This window comes from Muntiacus reevesi, chromosome 22 (assembly GCF_963930625.1).
Source record: "Muntiacus reevesi chromosome 22, mMunRee1.1, whole genome shotgun sequence".
Classification (NCBI taxonomy): domain Eukaryota; kingdom Metazoa; phylum Chordata; class Mammalia; order Artiodactyla; family Cervidae; genus Muntiacus; species Muntiacus reevesi.
Window position 1 is genome coordinate 46750471 of NC_089270.1, and position 5921 is coordinate 46756391.

Sequence of the window (5921 nt, forward strand, 5' to 3'; positions counted from 1 at the left end):
CGACTCAGTGGACATAAGTTTGAGTGAACTCTGGGAGTTGGTGATGGGACAGGGCTAGCATGCTGCAGTCCATGGGGTCACAAAGAATCAGATATGACTGAGCGACTGAACTGACTGAGATACTTTATTCCTGGATGTACCTATAAGAACAGACAGATGATATCTGAAATCAACGGGTGTTGTCCTGCATGTGTATTTTATTTAGAGAACATGGTAAAATGTTCTTAACAGTGGCATGCGTACATACTAGTTTGCTTCAGTTGTGTCTGACTCTTTGCAACCCCGTGTCTGTAGGCCACCAGGCTCCTCTGCCCATGGGATTACCCACGCAAGAATACTGGAGTGTGTGGCCATGATTTCCTCCAGAGGATCTTCCCAACCCAGAGATCTCTTATGTCTCCTGCATTGGCAAGCAGACTCTTTACCACTAGCACCATGTGGGAAGCCCATTAACAGTGGAGAAGGGCAGTAATAAGGATGATCCTCATCCAATCAGAAAACATCACTGAAGTGATTTACTTTACTCCCATGTGACACTTCCTGAATATACACTAGAAGGACTGATGCTGAAGCTCAAACTCCAATACTTTGGTCACCTGATATGAAGAACTGACTCACTGGAAAAGGCCCTAATGCTGGCAAAGATTGAGGGCAGGAGGAGAAGGGGACAACAGAGGATGAGATTATTGGATGGCATCACTGACTTGATGGACATGAATTACTTCAGGAGGGTTGGTGATGGACAGGGAAGCCAGGCATGCTACAGTCCATGGGGTCACAGAGATTCAGACCCGACTGAGTGATGAACTGAACTGACACTCCAGTTATGCCAGAAGTGTGTTTCTGTCTTAGGTAATGTATGTATGGATGACTAGAAAGGACTCTATACAAGATATTTTAAATTCTGAGACATTGCTCAAACGTTCTACCCAGTATTAGCTAGGGTGACCATTTGTTTCTAAATTTTGCTTTGGTGTGATCTTAAAGTCCAAAAGTTATTGCTGGAGTTTAACTATATTCTGCATGAGATAAGCATCTCACAATTTAAAAAATAGTAGCAAAATCCTCTTATGTCTGATTCATTTACCAAAGTAGATCATAATTTCCAGAATTTTCAATATATATTGTATGTTATCTACCTATAACTATATATAATGATATACTGTATACAATGCTAATGTATTTTCTAAATTCTCATTTAAGCAAAGATTTTCTCTTCCTATGCTGTCAGAATGATTTTCCTAGTTTCTGTTAACATTGCGATAATGATACTTATCTTGAATGACCTAAGTAATGAAAATGTCATGTAGGTAATTTTCTTGCTATTCAACAGAACAATTTTCACTTTGGAACTCTGCACCCAAATCTGAACTATAAAATCTGATATCATGTACATTTATAGAGTTGTAGAGATTTCAGTGATTAACCCAGAGGCTTCAAAGTCTGGGACCAGAACGTGTAGTTGTGTGAAGTGGGACCAGTGGCATATTATACACTAGCATATTCTTCACTTCTGCACACATGAAATAATGGTTGCACCATTAAAGTCAAGGACTTTTAGTTCCTCCTCAAGGTCTGTAGCTGATACTCTGAGTCATGTCCTTTGGGCTGTTTCGAAGATACTAAAACTCCTACCAGGTGGGAGAAGTTAACTGTATGCTGCCCACAAAACACTTAGACCTCAAACTGTTGGAACCAGAAGGTTGACGATGTCAACTCCCGATTACCTCACCACCAACCAATCAGGCTGAGATCACCGCCTGTCTGCACCACAGTGGTTCGACCTGCTTCTCACCCAGATGCCCAAGGACCACACAGGGGCAAAAAAGAGGTGGCACCAGGAAGAACCCTGCCTCTTTTCAGAAAAGCAATGCTTATGCCTCCCCCTCATTAAACTTTCCCTAAAATCTTGCCTCAATCATCCCCTATGTAAGAAGTTGATTTATGAACTAAGTTCCCATGTCTCCATTCTCTGGCCATTGAATAAGGCTTCAATCTCAGCTTTGAACTCATTTTTGACTGCATGAACCCCAATGGAAAAAGAACTTTCCTCACTGAGGCAGAGGCCTCTGCTGGGCTACAGCCCAAGTGGGATCCTTATGACCTAATTCAGTAACAAATGGATGTTAGCTATGACAATAACAACTAACTACTGCTGTAGTCCAAACCTGTGTGATTGTGTCATGCCTTTGGCCCATGCTAGGCTTTTTCATATGATCTGCCTTCAAGTCTCATCTGCCTATTTTATGTTTATGCAGCTGGTCATTCTGAACTTCAGTATAACTCGTTATACACTTATCTCTTTTCAATTTCATGGAGCTATTTTCAGACTCACCTATCTGTCCTTTTCAGTCCAAAATTTGTGATGGAAGTTTTGTGTCACCTGCACTGAAAACTAGTTTGGCCCTTTGCTTTATTAATGTATAATATTTGTGGCAATTGTCTAAAAAAATCTTTGTTGACTGAAGGCCTGTCTTGAAGAATTTATATTATAAAATACTTTATTGGATTCTCTCATCTCTAGAAATGGCTGGGGCAAGAATGAGGATGGAAATGGGGAGGTGACAAGAGAAGGAACCTGGGAGGTAGAAATTAATGATGGTGAGGAAAGAAATATCAAAAAGGAAACTCCCTGGTGGTCCAGTGATTAAGATGTCACACTTCCACTGCAGGGGGGCATGGGTTTGATCCCTGGTCAAGGAGCTAAGATTCTATGTGTCACACAAAATGGCCAAAAAATAGGAGGGGAAAAAAAAAAGGAAGCTTCCTGAATGTTTTGAAAACCAGAGCTTATGATTTGGAAGCCCAGAAATGGCTTCATCCATTAACTCCATATTTTTCAGGACCTTCAATATGCAAGGCAATGTGTTTGAAGAAATAGGGATACACACATATATAAAAAAATCCCTGCTTTCAGAGAGATTAGTGCAGGAGGTAAGATATTTAAATACATAGCTATAATACAATAGGACATAATGTCTGTGTGAGATAGATGCTAAATGCCTTTAGAATGACAGGGGCAGGACTGGTCACTTCTGCTCCCCTTGTGAATGTATTACTGGCCCAATTCTTTTAACGATTCATTTATTTGGGTGCGCTGGGCCTTACCTGTGGCACACAGGATCTTTTAGTTGAGGCAAGCAAACTCTTAGTTGCAGCATGTGAGATCTGGTTCCCTGACCAGGGATTGAACCTGGGTCCCCTGCATTGGGAGTACCAGGGAAGACCCTTGAGTAAGACAATTCCTTCTCTCTCTTTACATGAAAGCTTTTTGTCACATAATTCTGTATTTCTCTCCCACTGTTAGTGGGATGCACTTACCTATCTCTTGACCTTAGGCTTGTCCGTATGACTTGCTTTAGGAAAAATATGAAGCAGAAATTAAGTTATGACCGTTCCAAATTTAGGCCTAGAGTGACCTGTTTCTGCTTAGGTCTCTATCCTGACTATAAGAACATGCCTAATACTAGTTGCACACACAATAAACAGCAGACCATCAGTTTCACAGTTTCCTAAGATCTAATTCCTATAGTAAATCTCTATCATTCAGAACAGTTCTACTTTCTTATCAAACTCTAATACAGAAACTGGGTAGCTGGAAGTAAGGAGTTGCCATAAAAACCTAAAACATGTGGCACTGGTTTGGGGAACAACTGGCAGGACCCTGAGTAGGTTTTCACGAAAACCTAAAGGGCCTGGATGAGGGTGTTAACAGAAGCCTAGAGAGGAGGCTGAAAAGGAGGAATTACAAGGAATAAAGGAAAATGTTATTGGAACCTGGAAAAGACCCTAACTGTGTAGTGAAAGTCGCTCAGTCATGTCCGACTCTTTGTGACCCCATGGACTATATATATATAGTCCATGGAATTCTCTAGGCCAGAATACTGGAGCGGGTAGCCTTTCCCTTCTCCAGGGGATCTTCCCAACCCAGGGATTGAACCCTGGTCTCCTGCATTGCAGGCAGATTCTTTACCAGCTGACCCACAAGGGAAGATTGTGTAGTCGAGTTTAGTAAAACTGCTACCTGTGGTAAAATGAAAAATAAATATATATATATACACCTAATAAACTTGATCTGGTTATTTCAGATCAGTGCTGAGGATGCCACCTCAGCACTGTAAGTGCTGTAAAGTAAAAGTGTAAGTAAAATGAGAGAGGAGAAAGCTTACATAAGAAAAATGTGATTTGGAGAAAACATAAAGGCTCAGAAGAGTCTTTTAAGCCAGGAAAGGATTCTCATGTACAGAAATAGCTTCCAGGCAAAGGTCAAATTCAGAGAAGGGCACTAAGACTCCGTTTCAGATCTGAGAAAGATGACCGTGCCTCAGAACACTTCAGACACAAATGGCCTTCTACAAGTTTGAAGACCCTGCCCAAGGCTTCCAAGAATTTTGGGGAGGTTGTTCATCAGTCTCACAGGGAGCCCAACATAGAAGAGACTTATTTCTCCCATCCAAGTACTAACCAGGCCCGACCCTGCTTAGCTTCCAAGATCAGATGAGATCGGGCATGTTCAGGGTGGTATGGCCGTGACAGAAGAGACTATTTCTAACAGACTTACAGGGGCTTTTGTGTAACTGAATGGACCTAAGAGCTCCACAGGTTTAAAGTTCTCTCAGCTTGGATAGGTATAATATCAACAGAGAACTTGGAATCCCTAATTCCTACGGGAAAGAGGCAGGTTGAGAGCACTACTCCATGGGCAATCATGTGCTACCTTTGTGGGAAAGGATGACTCAGAGCCCCAGGGGTTATGCCTAAATCCTAGTCAAAACAACACAAGTCTGGCTGGGTTTAAGTGCCAAAGATAGGTGACTGCGGTGTCTTTCTCATTCCCCCTTTAAAAAGGAAAGTCTAAAGCAGAAAGAGGTTGGGACAAACAGGGAAGATTACTTCTAAATTCACACGTATTCAGACTGAGAGGAATGACACTTAAGGACCTCTACCTCAGCCACACCTGGACCTGATTAGATGACGAGCTCCTAGACCCTGAGCTGTCACAATGGAGTTCCGGAAAAATTTTGCAAGTGAGAATGGTGTGAATTACTGAGGTCAAATGGGGGGCTGAAAAGAGCTCAGCATCTTCCATCTCGTTTTTTCTTTTTAAAAACGTGACTAGTTGTGGAGTTTATGTTCCCGCTTGAGGCAGGCCTTCTGAGGCAAGGTCAGAAAAAAAGGCAAGTTTCTGAAAGGCTTGCTGCACTCACACTGGAGCCCTAAGATCAACATACCGTGAGGAGCCCCATCCACCCAGACACAGCAGGGTCCTGAAGCTGAGAGAAGCCTGGCCAGGCCCCAGACTATCTGCCTGCTGCTGTTTCCATTCCATCCAGCACCTGACTGCAAACCTCAGAGGCCCAGAGACAGTTACTCAGCTGACTCCTTCCTTAAATTCTGACACAGAAATGCTGAGACAAAGAAGAGTTGCTGTTTTAGGCCACAACGTTTGGAGATGATTTGCAGCAGTAACTAACTGAAATACTGTTTCTGGTGGAAATGTAATACAATTAAGTATAATTTAGATGAGACCACACTTTCACTTTCCACTCACCTGACCGAGAAACAAGTATTAGGTCAATAATGAAGGAAATAGAGTATACTAAATTTTTATTCCCCTGGAATTCGCAAATTTTTCAAACACTGCTTTTTTAGGGCACTGGGCTATTCACTGCATGTTGCTTTGAGTCACATTCTTTGTATCATAATTAAATATTCAGATAGATGACTTTATTTCCTATCCCTACAAAACTCTTACTTATGATTGTACTTAAGAAGAGGGCAACCCACTCCAGTATTCTTGCCTGCAGAATTCCATGGAGAGAGGAGCCTGACAGGCTACAGTCCATAGGATTGCAGAGTCGGACACGACTGAAGCAATTTAACACACAGGCAGACTAGAAACAATAAGACCATAAAATCAA